Source organism: Pan paniscus, chromosome 16, assembly GCF_029289425.2.
Source record: "Pan paniscus chromosome 16, NHGRI_mPanPan1-v2.0_pri, whole genome shotgun sequence".
NCBI classification, from domain to species: Eukaryota; Metazoa; Chordata; class Mammalia; order Primates; family Hominidae; genus Pan; species Pan paniscus.
Genome location: NC_073265.2, coordinates 10,724,009 through 10,744,278, shown reverse-complemented (window position 1 = coordinate 10,744,278; position 20,270 = coordinate 10,724,009). Strand labels below are relative to the sequence as shown.

At 39.4% G+C, this 20,270-nt stretch overlaps 1 long non-coding RNA gene across 1 annotated transcript in view; it reads left to right on the top strand.

Annotated features, from left to right (window-relative positions):
- Positions 1-20,270, top strand: part of LOC103784564 (uncharacterized) — a 141,254-nt gene that overhangs the window by 63,459 nt on the left and 57,525 nt on the right. The window contains exons 14-15 of the long non-coding RNA XR_010110050.1: positions 1,055-1,158; positions 8,357-8,442. This is a non-coding gene — a long non-coding RNA (uncharacterized LOC103784564). The remainder of the gene's footprint in view (positions 1-1,054; positions 1,159-8,356; positions 8,443-20,270) is intronic.

Genomic DNA, 20,270 nt, shown 5'->3' with positions numbered 1-20,270 from the left:
TCTAAGCAAGCACATACTTAGATAAGCTGGCAATGCTTGCTGGTTATCTCCCTGGTGGAAAGGATGGAGGGAAAAAGGTTACATTTGCATTTCTAAGGAGCTAAGTAACAGGTGAACATAGAGGGGGAAAAAAGACAAAGATAATTTTTAGAAAAATGGGGTACTCAGTTACAATTTAACTTAATTTCACTGCATGTAGAGAGTAACCCTATACTATATAGCCTGTGGCATGTACATAGTGAAAAGCAGAGAAAAATATTGTTCAAATGTTAAAGAAACTGGAGATTTTTAAGGAAAACCAGTAGAGGTGGAAAGCTTTATTGGTTTCTCCTCCTTTAGATGATGAACATGCTCTACTCTTGTAAGTGGAAAGCTATATTTTAATTATTTCATAATGCAGTGATTTTATGAGCAACAACTAACAGGATAACATAGGAAAGGCAGGTTGGTGTCCACGTAGGGTGACTGAATCTACTTAACACATCATTTGCTTCATTTCTAAGCAATAGCCATCCCTTCATCTTTGGACTTGTTGCCAGATCACTGAGTCATTAAAAGCTTTGTCTTTTTGCAGTAGGAAATTAGATGAAAGGGTGAAGGCGAAGTTCATTCAAATTACTTCTCTTTGTATCTTTGCTTTGTGTTTCTATACCACTCCTGTACTCCTGTGAACTGTGTCTCAGTGGAGTAATGATGGCACCATAGTCCAGCCTGCATGCGTGTTGGCATGAGTGCTCTCTCCTATTCCTACCACTGCACGTGGAGAATGGCTTCATGAAATTCAGCCACTTTGTTCCCCAGACTCTCAGTTCCATCTTCTCAACTCAGGGTGTTTTCCAGAGTCTGTGCTACACCATAGCCTGGAAATTCTCCCCAGGCAGTAACCTGAGGCAATAGTAACCCTCATATCATTGTTTCACGTCTCTCAGATGTCATTGTTTGATGTGCACTGTCTTGCAGTCCATCATTCCAGAAAGATTGTCCATTTTTACATGTGATAAGCCATATCTAATCCCAATAAATTTTTCCACAATGTTTTGTTTCATTCTTCCAGCAACTACTCTATCATTACTGTACCACCACCTGTATGGATCTCGTTGCCCATATGAAACTGAGTAAGGAACAATGTGCGTCACACTCACAGAGAAAGATGGACAAGTGAGCTGGCCTTTGTATCACTAAAGGGAAAGTCAGATTGGTGAATATGTAATGTCTGTAGTGTCTCGTTGGGAACATTCACTGTGTGTCAATGAATCAAAGATGTAGAAGGATCTAAAAGAATAATATCTCTGTCAAACTACTATACACATAATCGACTTACTTATACTTACTGAAAAAGTCGTTTTAGAATTTTGAATTTACAAGTTTTATTCATATAAAAATGAAAGTAATATTGAAATTAATTTATAAATTAAGTCACACATATTTTGGTATTCTGATTATGATTATTCTGAATTAGCTTTTTACCCAGAGCTATAGAAACCTTAACAACACCCTGTGTACATGAAGAGATATGGGAAAGCCATACTTTTTCATAAAACAGAGGCTGTACCATTGTGGGATTTGCACCTTTCTTATTGATACCCATTCTGGTAGTTTTGATGATGGTGATCTTATGAGAAGGTGACAATATAAAATTTCAGGATGTATTCATCCATGTGCTGAAAAGTTGAATCATGTCATGGCTAACACAAGCCTAGCAGTGACAGTGATGAAAAGCAAAAAACAAAACAAAACAAAACAAAAAGACTCACACACATAGTAACACATAGTAAAATTGAAGAAATATGGTAATTAATAAAGATTTTGAAATATTCACCAAAGGAGCCTTATAAATAGAGCTAAATCTTGGTGAACAAGAATATTTTATTTAAACTAAGAACGCAACACTGTCCAAAAGGACCAAAGAAGTATGGATAAGCCAGGAGGAGCAGGGCCCATGAGAGGGTCTCTAGAGTGGATTGCGGATGGGGAGGCTGGAGAAGAAGCTTGATGGTGGGGGAGGAGTCAGGGCTCACACCCTGTCATGAGAACAGAAGAAAGCAAAAGAAACATGGTCATCTTCACATTCAAACCTACTTCAAATTGAGAGATAGAGTTTCTTGGGAAGTAGACAAGATTACAGGTGAGAGGTGTTTGAGAGGCGTTAATCCATTGGTGAAATTCAATATGAAGGAGACTCTTCTGTGTTACTCATTGTCCACTACATGTGTGGGGCTAACAGGGGAATGAAATAGACAACGTTTCCAAAATCTCTGATATTTAAACCTAGTTGGGATTCAGAAAACTTAACAGAAACTAAACTGCAAGTGGAGTAGTTGCCCTTGGGACCTCAGAGGACAGGCATCAGGCCTGGGATGGGAGGGACAAGGGGGCCCTCCAGGAGGAGGATCGTTGGAGGAGATGCTTGAGAGTGAGGTGCAGTGTGTCTAGCAGACAGGGGAGGGAAAGGGAAGAGAAAAACATGTGTTTGTGGCACAGGCCAGGCCATGAGAAGAGGGTGGTGGATTGGAAGGACCACTGGGATCAGTAATGAGGAGGCAGGAGCAGGAAGGGCAGACCATGGAGGGACTAGTAATGATCCAGAGGCAACTTTTCCCCCTGGACATACACATGTTCACATGCCTGTCCCTGCATGTTCTCTTACATGTTCTTTGATATTCTCATACAAACTTCATGATGTCCTCATGTCTCTGAGATTCTAACATGTGACATATATGAATTTATTCCCATATATATGTATATATGGGAATATATGTGTGTGTGTATATGTTTGTGTGTGTGTGTATATATATACACATATATACACACACATATATATACACATATGTACACACATATATACACACATATGTATATACACACACACATATATACACACACACACACACACACACACACACACACATATATATATATATATTTTTTCGAGACAGTTTCTCTCTCGTTGCCCAGGCTGGAGTGCAATGGTACAATCTCGGCTCACTGCAACATCCACCTTCTGGGTTCAAAGGATTCTCCCACCTCAGCCTCCTGAGTAGCTGGGATTACAGGCACCTGCCACCATGCCCAGCTAATTTTTGTATTTTTAGTAGAGATCAGGTTTCACCATGTTGGCCAGGTTGGTCTCAAATTCTTGACCTCAGGTGATCTGCCCACCTTGGCCTCCCAAACTGTTGGGATTACAGGCATGAGTCACTGTGTCCAGTCCCCTTTCATATTTATAGTAATTGTTATCAACCTGAATATTTAGGGGTGGATTGTTTACATTTATGCTTTTAAAACTTAGTAAATAAAATTACTTCACTTAATATGCCTTTATTGATCATGCTTCAAAGTATCTGCTGTTTTTAAGGGACAGTCACATCTGCAAGCAAGCATTGTGTGAGGGCTATTGTGTTTTCTTTATTAATTTTGGATACTTCTATGTTCTGGAAACTATTAAGCTATCAATATTCTTTTAAACAATCTTGTTGCTTTATCTTTTACTTTGCTTTTACTTACCTTGCAATAGTATGTCTTTTTTGCTGCTTATTTTCCATTTGATTTTCTCTTGTTCTACTTTCCTATGGTGGAAACTTAGATGATGAAATTTGGTCTTTCTTTCAAACATATGTATTCAATAGAATCTCATTTAAACTCTACTTGTTACATCCATTAATTTCGTTAAGTTTTTTTCATTGCTATTTGGGTCAAAATATTTTTAATAAATCTTGAGATATCTTCTTTGGGCCATGTTGTGTATCAAAGTGTGTTGTTTAATCTCCATGTATTTGGGGATATTTCAGTTACCTTTCTGTTACTTACTTCTAGATTAATTTTCTCTTGGTCTGAGAGCAATCATTGTGTGAGTCCTATTCTTTTAAATTTAATAAGTGGTGTTCTAAGTCCTATAATATGATCAGTCTTGCCAGTCTTGCAGAGGCATCCTTATGGGCTGGGGAAATATGTATGTTATTCACATTGTTGGAGTTAGTAGTTTAAAGATATAAGTTATATTGAGTTGACTGATTGTATAGTTGAGTGATAATATGCCCTTGCTTGTATTTTACCTGTTGTATGTGTTGATTCTTGATAGAGAGTGTTGATGTCTCCAACGATAATAGTGGACTCATCTCTTTCTTCCTTAGATTCCCCCATCACCTAATTTAACACACTATTTTTAGGCTTATACCTATTGAGGACAGTTATATTTTCTTAGAGAATCACCCCTTTTATCCTTAACTTATGCCTGTCTTTTTTCTTCATCATTTTATTTGCTTTAAAGTCTGCTCTGTTGGAAATTAATATATGTACACTTGTTTTCTTTGATTAATGGAGTATGTTATGTTTATTCTATCTCTTCATTTCTAATCCATGTGTCTTTATATTTAAATTAGGTTTCTTATGTAGTTGGGCCTTATTTTTACATCTACTCTATCTGTGATTTTTAACCGGTACCTTAAGAACCCTGACATTCAAAGTGATTATTGATACAGTTGGAATCATATCCACTGTATTTGTTACTATCTTCTAGTTCTTGCACTGCCTTTGTTTCTATTTTTAAATGTCATCCAGTCATTTTCTTCCTTTTGTGGTTTTCATTCAGCATTTCATATGATTTCATCTTCTTTTTTTTCTTAGCATGTAGGACATATTTCTTTTATACTATTTTATTGGTTACCCAAGGTAATAAAAACTTTTATTTTGTGTATTCTTAATTGATCTTACATATAACACTTGTTTTTTCTTGTTTTTCTTTTTTTTTTTGAGACAGAGTCTCACTCTGTCACCCAGGCTGGAGTCCGGTGGTGCGATCTCGGCTCACTGCAAACTCCGCCTCCTGGGTTAACGCCATTCTCCTGCCTCAGCCTCCAGAGTAGCTGGGACTACAGGCGCCCGCCACCACGCCTGGCTAATTTTTTGTATTTTTAGTAGAGATGGGGTTTCACCGTGTTAGCCAGGATGGTCTGGATCTCTTGACCTCGTGATCTGCCCGCCTCGGCCTCCCAAAGTGCTGGGATCTGATTACAGGCGTAAGCCACCATGCCCGGCCATAACAGCTTGTTTAAAATAAAAATACCAAATACGTATATGATTATATATACATAAGGTACATATACACATATGTATATACATATACATGCATTTATGCACAAGTCTTTTTACATGTAAGTGAAATGAAAGGAAAGATACAAGGGACAAAAGAAAAAATACAAGAAAAAGGAGGAAATAATTAGGACTATTCTGTTAATACAAGGTTGTCGCTCTAATTCTGAAATGATATACTCCTAAATGAAAGGGGCTTAGATTAGTGCTAACTGTAAATTGCAACCACCAGGGAAAGCTACTGAAGCAAGGGCATCAGTTCCTTGCTGCCTGTTGGCCTGAGGCTGCATTCAGTTCCTTCCCATGCTGGCTTCTCTCTCATGACAGGATGTGCCATCAGAGCCACCAAGGGAGAGGTTTTGCAGCAAGACAGAAGTCACAGTCTTATGTAATATGATCATCCAAGTGACATCCATCACATTGTAGTATTCGTTTGACTCAAAGCAAGTCTCAGGTACTCCCTAAATTCACAAGGAAAGGATTAGCATGCCGGGTTGTGTACACCAAGTCATGAGGATCACTGCGCACCATCTTAGCCCAATCTGTAACAGTCGCTCAATCTTCACTTCTTTTGCTGACCTTGGCCTTTGTGAGAACAGGTCACATATTTTGTACAATGTATCACAGTCTGGATTTCTCTGAAGTTTTCTCATAATTTTGTTGAGCAGTATAGACAGAAACACATTATTATCTACTTGTGAAACAAGAAACACCGAACAAGGTATTATTTGCAAATGCAAAGTTAGAGAAAAAAACTTAAAAAGAACAATTTGTGAATGGCAAAATGAAAAATTAAAATAATAGTAACCTTCACCGGGATAAAATAAAAAGAAGAGGATGGAAATGGGAGATGCGTACATGGGACACAACAATATTGATAATCTTCTACTTATTAAACTCAATGGTGTACTTTAAAAAAATCTATTTTAGAATAGTTTTGGATTTTCAGAATGGTTAGAAATAAATACAGTGAGTTTATTTATACCCAACACACAGTTTCTCTTTTATTTAATTCTTACATTAGTATGGGACATTTGTCACAATTAACAAATCAATATTGTATATTGTAATTCATTAACATCCACGATTAATCAGATGTCCTTTTTTCACGTAATATACATATTCTGTTCCAGGATTGTGTTCAGGACACCACACATTTAGGTATTGTGTACTCCTTTTGGGCGTGCCAGTTTCTCAGATTTTTCTTGTTTCTAATGTCATTGAAATCCCTCCTTTGGGATTCATCTGATGTTTCACTCATGATTAGATGGCTATTCTGGGGTTTGTGGAGGAAGACCACTAGAGGAAAGTTTTATTCTCATGAAATTATAACAAGGTTATATATTATGGGCATGCAGTATCACTTACTTCTTTCTTTCTCTCCCTCTCTGTCTGTCTCTGTCTCTCTGTCTCTCTCTCTCTCTCTGTCTGTCTCTCTCTCTCTCTGTTCTTTCCCTCCCTCCCTCCCTTCCTTCCTTCCTTCTTCCTTTCCACATAGTCTCCCTCTGTTGCCCAGGCTGGAGTGCAGTGGCACAATCTCGGCTCACTGCAACCTCCGCCTCCTGCCTCAGCCTCCCAAGTAGCTGGGACTACAGGCATGTGCCACCACACATGGCTAATACATTTTTATTTTTTTATAGAGGTATAATGTCCCTATTTCCCAGCCTGGTTTCCAAGTCCTGGCTTCAAATATTTCTTTCACCTTGGCCTCCCAAGGTGCTGGGATTACAGCGACCCAGCCACTTTATCACTGCTAATGTTAGTTTTATTATCTGGATGAAGTAGTTCAGTTCGGTTTTCTCTACTACAAAAGTAATGATTCTTCTCCCTCTTCATGATGTACTTGTTTGAAAAAAGTCGCTATGAAAAGCACATACTTAAGAAGTAGAGAATTATCCTCCATCTCTGTAAGGGCAGAACTCTTGTGAATACCATTTGTGTTTCTTAAACAATTTTTAATGTTCTTTTGGCTGTCCTGGATCAATTGCAATTTCCTATGCATTTTTAAATCAGTGATCCAATTATTTCAGAAAATAAAGAAAAAGTGCGAGCTAGAATTTCCGCAGGGACTATATTGAATCTGCAGATACATTTGGAAAGTATTAGCATCTTGGTTAATACTTAATAGCATTCTGATCAATGAAAATCTAATGTTTTTTCATTTATTTAGGATTTCTTTCTTTAATACAATATCTTTTTAAATTTTCAGTGTATATATCTTGCAGTTGTTATGTTAAATTTATTTCTTTATTTAGGATTTCCTTAATACTTCAATGTCTCTTTAAATTTTCAGTGTATATATCTTACAGTTGTAATGTTAAATTTATTTTTTATTTAGAATTTCTTTAATACTTCAATATCTTGTTAAATTTTCACTGTATATATCTTGCAGTTGTTATGTTAAATTTATTTTCAAATGTATTTCCTTTCTGGTGCTATATTAAATGAAATCATTTTCTGAGTTTTATTTTTTGATTCATTTGTATTGTGTTAGACCACAATTTTTTACATTGATCTTGCATGCTAATGCATTACTGAACTTTTTGTTTTTGTTGTTATTTCAACCTTATTTTAGTGGATTCCTTAAGATTTTCCATACACTAGATTATGTGACTGGCCAATAGAGATAGTTTGACTTCTTCCTTTTCAATCTGGAAGACTTATATTATTTTCCTAGCCTAATTTTCTCAATTACATCCTCAAGCATAATGTTTAATAGAATTCGCAGGAGTCAATAACCGTTTTGTGTTTCTAATCTTGGGGAAATTACTGAAACTTACTTGATACCTTGTGGTGTTATGTGAGAGTTTCATAGATGCCCTTTTTAGATAAAGAACATTCCCTTCTATGCAAAACTTAATGAGTATTTTTACTGTGAGTGGGTGTTGGATTTGGATTTGTCAAGTGCTTATTCTGCATCTTTAGACGTGATGAGGCTTTCATCATATAGTGTTTTTTTTAATGTAGTGTATTACACTAATTCTTTTTATATGCTTTACCAAATTTGTGATCCTCAGTAAATAAATACCCTTGGTATTAGTATACAATCCTGTTTCATGATCCTGACTTATGTTGAAAGTATTTCATTTAGGATTATTGCCTGGGTATCCATAAAGCATATTATAGTTTTCCTTTTTTGGACTGTCTTTTTCTGGTTGTGGCATCAGAGGAAATGGCTTCATAGAATGCACTGCACACTGATCTCTTCTCTGTGGTTTATATTTTCGTGGAGAACAGTTAGTGAAGAATTGCTATTGATATTTTAAAGGTTTGGAATAATTCACTGTTGAAGTCTTCTTGAGCTGAGCAGTCATGTGAGCTTGGAAGATGATCCCTCTCCAGCTGATCCTTCAGGTCAGGCCATCATCTACATCTGGATTCCTGACCCAGAGAAACTATGAGTAATGTGTGCTGCTTTTGAGCCACTAAGCTATATAGTAATAGGCTATGCTTCAATAAACAATAATACACTTGATGATAAATGTAATATGTTATTCTGAATTAGATCCAAAAACAGAAAAATGGAATTAGTGGAAAACCTGGTAAAATATGAAGACAGACAATACTTTAGTTAATAGTTTTGTACCTTTATCAATTTCTGAGTTTTCTTAGATATTCTGTGGTTATGTATGATATTAATATTACAGGAAATTGAAGGATATATAAAACTTTATGTAAGAGCTTAGCACTGCTCTATCAATCTGAAATTATTTTAGAATAAATAGGAAGTGTAGACATGCTCATATATTTGAGATCAGGACTTGCTGTTAACTTAAATGAGCTTTTGTGGGACCTGAAACTCATGATGCAAATGCAGTATTATTATAAAATATAAGTAATATTAGTTTCTATTTTATTCACTCTATTCTTCCGGGAACACCAAAGCCCATCTATTCTCTCAAGTAGTATCCAAAAGTAGGATTGAGTCTAGTAACAAGTAAACACCACAGAAGATTGTATGGAAACTATAATGCATTTACATTTGTAGTAACTAATCATAAAATGACTTGCAGGATAATTATCCACATAATTAGAATGACCATGGGAAAGAGAAAAAAAGTAGAAATGCAACTTTCTGAATTTAGAAACTGTATCTAAGCAAGTGTGGTGGCACACACTTATAGTTCCAGCTTCTAGGGAGAGCGGGTAGAATGATCACTTGACACGAGGAGTTTGAGGCTGTAGTACACAAAAATTGTACCTGTGAATAGCCTCTGCACTCCAGCCTGGACAATACAGTAAGGCCCATCTCTAAAATAAATAAATAAATAAATAAATGGATTTATACTACAAGTTTCAGAGATTGTTGTTTATATTTCTATGATTAGGGCTGAAATTATCTAGATTTTTCTGTTTTTAGAGAGCTGCCATGATATGGTTTCGCTCTGTGTCCTCACCCAAATCTCATCTCAAAGTGTAATCCTCATGTGTTGGAGGAGGGGCCTGGTGGGAGGTCAATGGATCATGGGGGCAGAATTCCCCCTTGCTGTTCTTTTGATAGTGAATGAGTTCTCATGAGATTGGATGGTTTTGAAGTGTGGCACTTCCCCCACAACTCCACCCCTCTCTCTCCAGCTGCCATGTAAGATGTGCCTTACTTCCCCTTTGCCTTCAATCATGTCTGTAAGTTTCCTGAGGCCTCCCCAGCCATGCAGAAATGTAAGTCAGTTACACCTTTTCTCTTCATAAATTACCCAGTCTCAGGTAGTTCTTTACAGCAGTGTGAAAATGGACTGACACAGAAAATTGTTACTGAGAGAGTGGGGTACTGCTATGAAGATAACTGAAAATGTAGAAGCAACTTTTGAACTGGATAACAGGCAGAGGTTGGAAGTTTGGAGGGCTCAGAAGAAGATAGGAAGATGTGGGAAAGTTTGGAACAACATAGAGACTTGTGGAATGGTTTTGACTGTGTGAACCCCAAATATCTGAGACAGGTCTCAGTCAATTTAGAAAGTTTATTTTGCCAAGGTTAAGGACACACCCATGACACATCCTTAGGAAGTCCTGAGACATGTGCCCAAGGTGGTCTGGAGTACAGCTTGCTTTTACATTTTATACATTTTAGGGAGATATGAGACATCAATCAATATGTGTAAGGTACGTTGGTTTGGTCCTGTAAGGTGGGACACCTCGAAGTGTGGGCTTCCAGGTTAGAAGTAGGTAAGAGACAAAAAGGTTGCATTATTTTGAGTCCTTGATCAGCCTTCTACTGAATACACAATTTAGTCTGGCTCCATGAATCTGTATTTTTACATAAACAGTAGTGGAGAGGAAGCAATCAGATAGGCATTTGTCTCAGGAGAGCCTCAAAGGGATGACTTTGAATAGAATGGGAGGCAGGTTTGCTCTAAGCAGCTCCCAGCGTGACTTTTCCCTTTACCTTAGTCATTTTGGGGTGCCAAGATTTATTTTCCTGTCACAACCAAAATATTGATAGTAATATGGACAGTGAAGTACAGGCTGAATGGACTCAGATGGAGATGAGGAACTTATTGGGAACCAGAGAAAACGTCACTCTTGCTATACGACTGGTGGCATTTTGCCCCACCCTAAAGATCTGTGGAACTTTGAACTTGAGAGAGATGATGTAGGGTATTCTGGCAGAAGACATTTCTAAGCAGCGTTTGACATGTGACCTGGCTGTTGCTAAAATTCTGTGTTCCTATGCGTGAACAAAGAGATTACTTGAAACTGAAACACATTTAAAAGGGAAGCAGGCATAAAACTGGAAAATTTGCAGCCCAACCCGTCCCCATTTTTATTAGGACAAATTATAGTAGGACACAATTACCATCAAAATAAGTTTTAGTCTGATTATACTTAGCCTGATTATTTGCATAAAATACGACCAGAATAATTATTTGCCATATAGGCTCTTTCTAATTTGGCATTGCTGGAACCTTGTTCTAGAAGGAATCTCTGATTGGACTTTTTTTTTTTTTTTTTTTTTTTTTTTGAGACGGAGTCTCACTCTGTCCCCCAGGCTGGAGTGCAATGGCATGATCTTGGCTCACTCAACCTCCACCTCCCGGGTTCAAGCAATTCTCCTGCCTCAGCCTCCTGAGTAGTTGGGATTACAAGCGCCCACAACCATGCCTGGCTAATTTTTGTATTTTTAGTAGAGACGGGGTTTGGTCATGTTGGTCAGGCTGGTCTTGAATTCCTGACCTCAGGTGATCCACCCGCCTTGGCCTCCCAAAGTGCTGGGATTGCAGGCATGAGCCACCACGCCCAGCTGATTAAAAGCCTTGAGTCCACCTATGGATTTATATTGTGCCTACAAATAGCTATATAGATTGAGTGAATTCCTCTTTTCTTAAGGTTCCAAGATAAATTGAGGATTTTAAAAAAGTGATTTTTTACTTACCACCAGTCAGGAGCCCCATACAAGGACTGTGTAGACAAGTTATGAGGGCAGTTTCCACAAGGAGCTTTTGTCATCTCTATACATCAACTTTAATTCCTTAAGGCATTCTGTTTATATCTGAAAGTATGCCATTCTGTTGATAAAATATAACCATATCTTTGGTAAAATAACTGGTGTCTCCACTTGTGTTCTGTTACGAAAGAAAACAGATAAACAGATTCTTATTGCACTTATGTAAAAACTGTATCTGCATATGTTAAGAATATACACAAATAGTTTTCAAATTTTGGTGAAATCTGATTGAGAAAAAGAAGGATGCTCCACATTTTGCTCACAAGAGTTTACCTTACTCAATTGTTAAAAGCTGTAAATAGCTCAAGAGAAAAGTATTTTCTTTACTGTGAAAGCCAAAGCAAAAATAATCAGCATTTCAAGCAAAAAGTCATAAATCTTCTATTAATAGATTCTAGCTGAAACAAACAGGCAGTATTTCTGGCTCTGAACTTTACCAAAGGTAACTTCCCATGTGAAAGCCATAAGCCTTAACTAAGATTATGACTTAACCATGGATGCATGAGGTGTCTTAAAGAGATGGCAAGCAGTTTTTAAAAGATTTAGGATATCCCCAAAGATAGCTCAGAGAGAGAAAAATTCAAGACAGAAAGTCAGAAGATATCCATGCAGAGAAAGATAATCAATAAGTGGTGAAAAGTCTCCAAATATCACACCAGAAATGACTTATTATTTGACCTGAGAATCAAACCCACGCTGCTGCAATAAAAGGGCAAAACCGTAGTTACTGGCTGCAGTGTGGGGCAATACTGTTCATTTTCCCAGAAACAATCTAGAAGAGGCAGCTCTGAGCTTGCAAATGATTTTAACTGTTCCAGAGAATTTTTAAGTCTAGCCGTGACATTACTACTATGTGTCCTTTCAGATTAACTGCCTGACATTAACCCCAAAATTCCCACCCTCCGTATGTGGAAGACCAAGGAAGAGTACCCTTAAAGGGTTACAAAGTCAACTTCTCAAAGACAAGAGGGAAATCTCATCTTTTTTATCAGGGACCCACAGCAAAGTTTGTAACTGACCTGTCTGCAGGGCCAGCTTGAACACCAGGCATATGGGAGTCCTAGGCCCACGTTCTATCCTGTGGTACTTCTCTCCATGACAGATTGACATAGAAAGACCAAAAAACTAAAAAATATATATATATATATTTCCCTATTAAGCAAACCTTGCAGAGGAGATAAACAGTGATATTTCCCATTAATTTGACTGGTTTGCACAGAGTGGCCAGATGCCTGGCTAATTAGTAATTCTTACCCTTTTTGCCTCCTTGCCAGTTTTCCAGGTTCCCTTTCTCTGCAGCTTCCAGGAGAGTGGAGAGGCTTTTGATGAGCCTGTTTGCTGCACCATAGCTGTGGCGGGGGCTAAGCTATGTTACAAAAGAAAATCCGTTTTCATTTAATGAAACCATAGGCAAAAGCCTCTCAATTTTGCAATATGCCACCCAGTGGGCTGCAAGGAGAACCAAATTAACATCTCCCATTTTGGCCGGAGCAAAATGCATATGACAAAATACAAACACTTGTCACCCCACTTAGCACCCAGGTATTAACCTGGCGAAGCTCAAACTTGTACCCATTGTCCCCTGTCGTCTGTGATCCACTCAAAGTGGGGAGGGATGACTTCTGACCAGGAGTTTCAATGGGAGGTCTCCAGGCAAGATGAAAGTGTGGATGGTCACCCTGAGTTAGATCTGTTCAGCTCCTGCTAACAATTCCTTAAGGGCTCACCAAATGTGAGTGATCAAACTAAGCAAGACTGCTATCAGCAGTTCCTTCAGAGATCTCCCCATATACAAACACACATGATGAAATAAAGAAAAACAGAGGGCCTTCCAAACCAACACATCTGACTAGATTCCAAACCAGAAGAGTATGCCTCCAACAAGTCCTCCGTTTCCATCTAACGGGGGATAAGTCGTCCAAAACCGAGACTCTTCCTACAATTTAGCGAGAGATAAACAGTCCCCTTGACCTGGCTACTTTGCCTTGAAGGTCAACAGAGACTCTTTCTACAAACTTAGAAAGAGTTGGACAGTTTGTACGATGGAGCTGCAATGCCTCTAAGGGGACCAACAAATCAGGAGAAGGGGAACACTCACCAAACCAGGTTAAAAGGCGTCTTCCAGGAACTATCCATTGCAATTTGATCCATGCATTACGGTCAACAGTAGCTCACTGGTAGAGAGTGTGCCAGAGGCAGTCTTTAGTTCAAGAGACCTAGGCGGACACTTGCTGGCCTCCAGTCTGCCACTGGTGAGGGGCTGCAGAACCATGGGCAGGTACCCACAAGGGCTATCCCAGATGAGCTCCTCAATTTGTAATGGCCTCATGGGTTCATTTCCGCTGCTGCCCAGATAGAGCCAATTTATCAAGACAGGGAAATTGCTATAGAGAGAGAATTTAATACACATAGAGGTGGCTAATGGAAGACCACAGTTTTTTATTACTCAAAACAGCCTCCCCAAAAATTCAGAGGCTAGGGTTTTATGTAGAGAGTTTGGTGGGCAGGGGGCTAGAGAATGGAGAATTTTTACTGGTTGGGTCAGGGTTGAAATCACAGGGAGCAACAGCTGTCCTTTTGCATTGAGTCAGTTCCTGGGTGGGGGGCCACAAGTCCAGATGAGCCAGGTTACTGGTTTGGGTAGCACCAGCTGATTCATCAGAATGCTGGGTCTGAAAAATACTGCAAACACCAGTCTTAGGTTTTACGATATTATTGTTATCTCTAGGAACAATTTGGGAGGTTAGTAATCTTGTCGCCTCTGGCTGTGTGACTCCTGAGCCATACTTTCTATTCTTGTGCTTAATTTTTTGGTTTTACAAAGGCCATCTGGTCCCCAAGCAATGAGCAGGTTTATTTCATTGAGGGGCTTTTATTATCTTTTTTTCAAAGTTAAGCTATAAACTAAATTCCTCTTAAAGTTAGTTTGGCCTTTGCCTAGGAATGAACAAGGGCAGCTTGGAAGTTAAAAACAAGATGGAGTCAGTTAGGTCATATCTCTTTGAGTGTAATAATTTTCTCATAATTTTTTAAAGGTGATTTCAGGATAAGAATAATGTACATGTTCCAAAAGAGAGAAATAGACAAAATTTAAAATGTAACAGGTCCAAAGCAAGTTCAAAATCCAGCAGGGTCAACATTATATGTTAAACCTGGAATATATTTTATTCTCTGTATCTGACTTCTGAACACACTGGGGTGAGGGTTGGACTCACAAAACATCAGGCAGTGTTATTCTATGACTTTGCTTGGTAGAGTCCCCATGGGTGCTGTACTGGTTGCAGTCAGCTACCTCAGGTTTTTCCCAGGCAGGCATTGCATGCAGACTCCACACTTCTGGGGTTCTGGCAGTGGTACCACTTCCTCTGCTTCACTAGGCATTACTCATATGAGGACTCTCTGCAGGGACCTCACTTCCGCGGCTTCGCTTGGCATTGCCCTGGTGAACTCTTTGCAGCAGTTCCAGTTCCACATTTGTGTTTGGTATCCCTCTATAGGGGGCTCTCTTCAGTAGATCTGCCCTTATCACAAGTCTCTAGACTACCAGGCTTTTGAAGAAATCCTTTGAAATTTGTGGAGGCTGCCAAGACTCCACAGTTCTTCATTTCTGTAAGCCTATATAATTATCACCACATGATCACCTCTAAGGTCTGGGCCTTATACCTTTCAGAGCCAGATCACCTTGGGCATTTGAGCCAATGCAGCTGAAATTAGCACCCTGACATGGTACAGGACAGTGGCCCAGCCAGCCTGTCCCCAGAAGTCCTTCTGTCTTCCTAGGCCACTGGGCCTGTAATGGGAAGGGCTGTCTGGAAGAAAACTGAACTGCTGTGTGGCCTCTCTCTCATTGTCTTGTCTATTAACAACTGGCTCCATTTTAGCCATGCTAATCTCTGGCAAGTTGTGGTTCTGACACCCTTAATTTTTTTCTCCTGCAAATGCTCTTTCATTCTCTCTACCACATGGCCAGGCTGCAGTTTTGCACAATTTTTTTTGTACTTACATTTTCTCTACCAGTTCACCTTAAGTGGTTAGAAGTAACCACACTACAGCCTGAACCCTTTGCAGCTTAAAAATATCTTCTGCCAGATTCCCCAGTTCATCACTCTGAAGTTAGTCCTTTCACAAAGCCCTTAGGCATGAACGCAGTTCAGCCAAGTTATTTGCCAATTTTTAACAGAGATGTTCTTGACTCCAGTTTCTAATACTTTTTTCTTCGTTACATCAGAAATCTTGTCAGAATAGCCTTTACTTTCCATATTTTTATCAGCAGTCTGGTCACAACCACTTTGTCAATCTCTAAGGACTCCTAAATTTTTCCTAGTCTTCTTATCTTCTAAATCCTCACAAGAACACCGGCTTTTTATATTCTGCCTCTCCAGATTCTTCTAGTCTCTGCCCATCACTGAGTTTCAAAGCCACTTTCACATTTTCAGGTATTCTTTTTCAGCAATGCCCCACTAATTGTTACCAGTTTTCCATATTAGTCCCTTTTCTGTTGCTTGTAACCGAATACAAAAAAAAAACTGGGTAACTTGTAAAGAAAAAAAAAAGTATTTCTTAAAGTTGTGGAGGCTGGTAAGTCTAAGGTTTAGGGGCCACATCTGGTGAGGGCCTCTTGCTGGTAGGGACTCTCAGAAGAGTCCTTAGGCCATGCAGGGTATCAGCTGATTGAGGGTCTGAGCATGCTAGTGAAGGTCTGTTTTTCTCTTATAAGGCCAACAGTTGCTCTCACATGATAATCCATTAATATGTAAATCCATGAATGAATGGATTCATCCAGGAGGCTATAACTCCTGCATGTTTCATGTCCTTGATGGTGGTGGTAATCTCTGCAATCCTTCCAGGTATATGGTTATGAATGTGATTTTCCATTTTCCTAGGTAGAGGCAGCTCTAGTGCCTTCCATTTAGGCTTTCACCATACTAGCCCTCACTCCACAGGTCAGGGAACCAGTGTGGGAAATGTGCCAGGAGCTAAGTTTGTCTATTACAGCTGTGCATCTGGAACTGGGGAAATCACCAGAGTAAGTGTTTGGGGACCCACTGGCCCCACTGTGATTTGATTTAAAACTTGATTAATCACTTAACCTTCATAATCACTTACTCTGACTGAGTGGTCCACAGTGATGTTTTGGGTCTTCTGGAATCAATGTAAGTTCAGAGCAAGTGTCTAGTAGTCCCCTCAAAGTTCTTACTATATTCATTTCCATAAAACACATTTACCCTGGTTAAAGGTTGTAGGTTCCTTTGGGGAAGGATAGGAGAAGACTAACAGTAAAAAGTTTTCATGGTATACCTTGGTCCTTCATCAAGGGGACCTAGTTTCCACTTCATTCAAGGCATTCTTGACTGTAAGCTGGCTCAAGTCTGGGATTGAGTATGGGCTATGTTTCTCTACTTTTATGATTTGAATTAGACTTTTGTTCACTTAACCTAAATGTTTTCAGTCTTTTCAGGTCGATTAAGAAAGTCTTAGGCTTCTTACCTATTTCATTTCTAAGAACACCATGTGGCCAACACCATAGATCTACTTGAGTCAGACTAACCTGAATATTCCCTTACCTTTGATGACTATGATGGTAACTATGCTAATCTTGACTTTGAAGGTTGGCAGCTACCGAGTAGACCCAGGACCCCTGGGATCCAGTTATTCCCAGTGCATTTAAATTTTCCTGTTGAGTGACTGTGGTTCTCATTATAAGATTCAGCCTACAGAGAAGAGCAATCAGGAGGTTCTTCAGGGATGCTTGGGCTCCACTCACGAATCTATTTCTCACAGCATTGGTGAAAGGTGTGTCTTCTGGCCCCTCCAGGTGTGGCTGAGTAGAATTTCAAATGTCAAATGCACTCTAGAGTCCCATTCATTCTAAGCCTTTGAATCTCTTCCTCTACATTAAGTCAAGGGAGATCAGGCATATCCAGCTGGATGAAGGAGGGCCACCTTTTGATTCATGATTCAACCAACCAATCAAACAAACTGTTAGAGCCCTTTCTAACTACCCATACATTAAAACCAGAATCTTTGTATAATGGGCCCATATAAATAAATTTGGCTTGATCCAACTTTATGTTTCCTCCACCACTATCCCAACACTTAATATTCTTTTCCACACGAGTCCCACAGATTTGGTTATACAAATTAGAAAACTGAAATTGTTTTCTTGGACTGTAATGAACCTCCCATGGGTCACACATATAAGGTGTATCACCTTTAAAGGCCTACTGGAACTCAGGACTAATGATAGGTCTAGAAGGAAAAAGAGGTGGGTCCTGAGGAGAATCATCATTGCATTACTTGGCAACTGCCTCCAGGAAGTCCATTACCTTTTCTCAGTTAAGCCTGGGTTAATCCCTTCAGACAGAACTGCTTATACCAATGAAGACGGGGAGACCACTGCCAAGGGGGTGGGTTTAAGGGGCCACTTCTGCTGGCAAAGAAGACATCAGAATTTCAGAGCCCAATGTCTCCAGCCTCAACATGGTCTCCCCAAATGTTCCCAACCCAATTTACAGGGTCCCATTCTTTCCTAAACAGTGCTCTAAATTTACAGTAGACACCATGCTAGGCTGAAAGTGCAACTTTCATTGTAATTTAGCCAATTGCATGGCGTGGGATTGCATTTGATTTTCAGCATTTTCATCCCTGTGACTACAGGAGATACAATTCTAACCTCAGAGCATAGATAGAAGCTCTGTTTTTTATGTGGAGCTGGATTCTGAATTTGAATCTTTTAGCTTCTCTTTTTTATTTTTCCCTTTGCTCAGCAACACTAATAGCAGAGTCCTTAGTTTTCCATAGATGTTTGAAGATGTGCTATCAAGAGTCACTAAATGCCTTGCCTCTTACCAATGGTTGATTAGGAGTGCCAAAGGCGGATGTTTGCATGTCACTTAAGCAGTTCATGATGTGGACTATCAGTGGTCTCCATACTATTAGAAGTCTTCAGCATTTTTACTTATCATCAGGTTAGAGACCCAATTTTAGAAATCCCCAAAACAAATAAATAAAACATCCTTACAATTCTGGCTCTCTACAGCCATTCATGGTTTAAAGAAAAAAAAATCTGTGTTAGTGTCCTCCAGAGAGACAGACCAATAGGATAGATACATAGATTGGCAGATGGTGGAGTAGTAGCATGGCTCATTCTAAGGCTGAAAGTCTCAGAATGAGGAAAGTTGACAGTGTAATTCTCAGTCTGAGGTCAAAGGCCTGAGAACCTGAAGGGATGCAGAAGTAAGTCCTGGAATCCCAAGGACAGAGAGCCAGTAGTTAAGGTGTCCAAGGGCAGGAGGCAGAGAATGTACCAGCTCCAGGGGAGAGGGAATGCAAAATCATTCTCACTTCTTTTTTTTTGTTCCATCTGAGCCCCCATCCCACTGGATGGTGCTTACCCACATAGAGGGTGGATTGTTACAGAACCCAACTCAGATCTGTTCACACAGATATCTACACTGACACTTGCGGTGGGAGAAAAAGAGGTGTTCAATTGAAGAGTGTCAAACAAGGAGGATCAGGCAGCTAATGCTTAGATTTCTACCTCCCCAATGTCTTGTACATAAGGGTTTTTAATAGCAGGGTAAATTTCAGTAAAGTAGAAGTTACTGGTAAAATTATAAATCAATACATGGAGGTTACACATTGGTTTTGGCCTTAAAGGGTGGAATATCTTGAAGCAGGGGTCAAACAGAGGTTTATAGGTCATAGGCAGATTCAAGGATTTTCTAACTTGCAATTGATTAAAGAAGAGAAGCTTTGTTTTAAAACTTGGGGTCAGCAGAAAAAAATGTTAGCTGTGACTCATGGATGTGACTCCCTCTAGGCCCCTCAGGAAGAAATTCAGGAAAAAGAATGGCAGTCAGAGTTCAGTCTTCAGGTCCCCCTTATTTGAGGTCTACATATCAGCAGATCCATTTGATGGGGGCCTAGGTTTATGAAAAATGACTCAGGAATATATGTTAAGATGTTATCTTTGGTTTCCACAGGGAACCAAACAAACGTCTCCTGACTCTAAAGTCCTTGGGCTACTATTACCTTCTTGCTTATCACTTTCCTCATGTACTTCTTAGTGCTAACTAGGTACCGGGGATTTTCCTTGAAGGAACTTGAGATTTTCCTTTATTTCCCTGCTTGGGGAACCCAAAGCCTCCTCACAGGGGTCCCTGATCCATCACAGTATCTTCCCCACTCTGTCCACTGACTCACATATCAGACTTTTATGATAAAACCCTCACAGACCCAGAAGTAATTCTTTGCCAGTGTTCTAGGTATTCCTTAATACAGTTAGTTGACTCCAAAAACGAAATATCACAATTGGGTTTTGGAGTGTTACCTAAGCAGGTTTCTCATGAGGGGTTCAAATTGGTGAGTTAAGGACAAGCAAGCATGATTTCCAAAGACTCATGCTGTGCCTGAGAGGTGGTTACTGCAGAATATCTGTGCAGTTCCCACCGGGGTCAGTGTGGGTGAGATAAGGGTTGTGTCCAGCTGTTCTACATGCAGTAGTCACCTGTTGGAGGTTTTATAAGGCGATATCTGGAATGACTACATTGAGGACTTAGAGGAGTGTGCAAAATGGAAACTGCCATGGATTTCTAAACCTCGTTTCTGGTATTAGCAAGTCAAACCTATATCCAAAATGAAGGACCAGGCATTATAAAATTAAAAGAATTCACAGCAATATTTAAAATAGAAATTTGAGTAGTTCACTAATAACACTGATGTCTCTAATCCTGGGGTA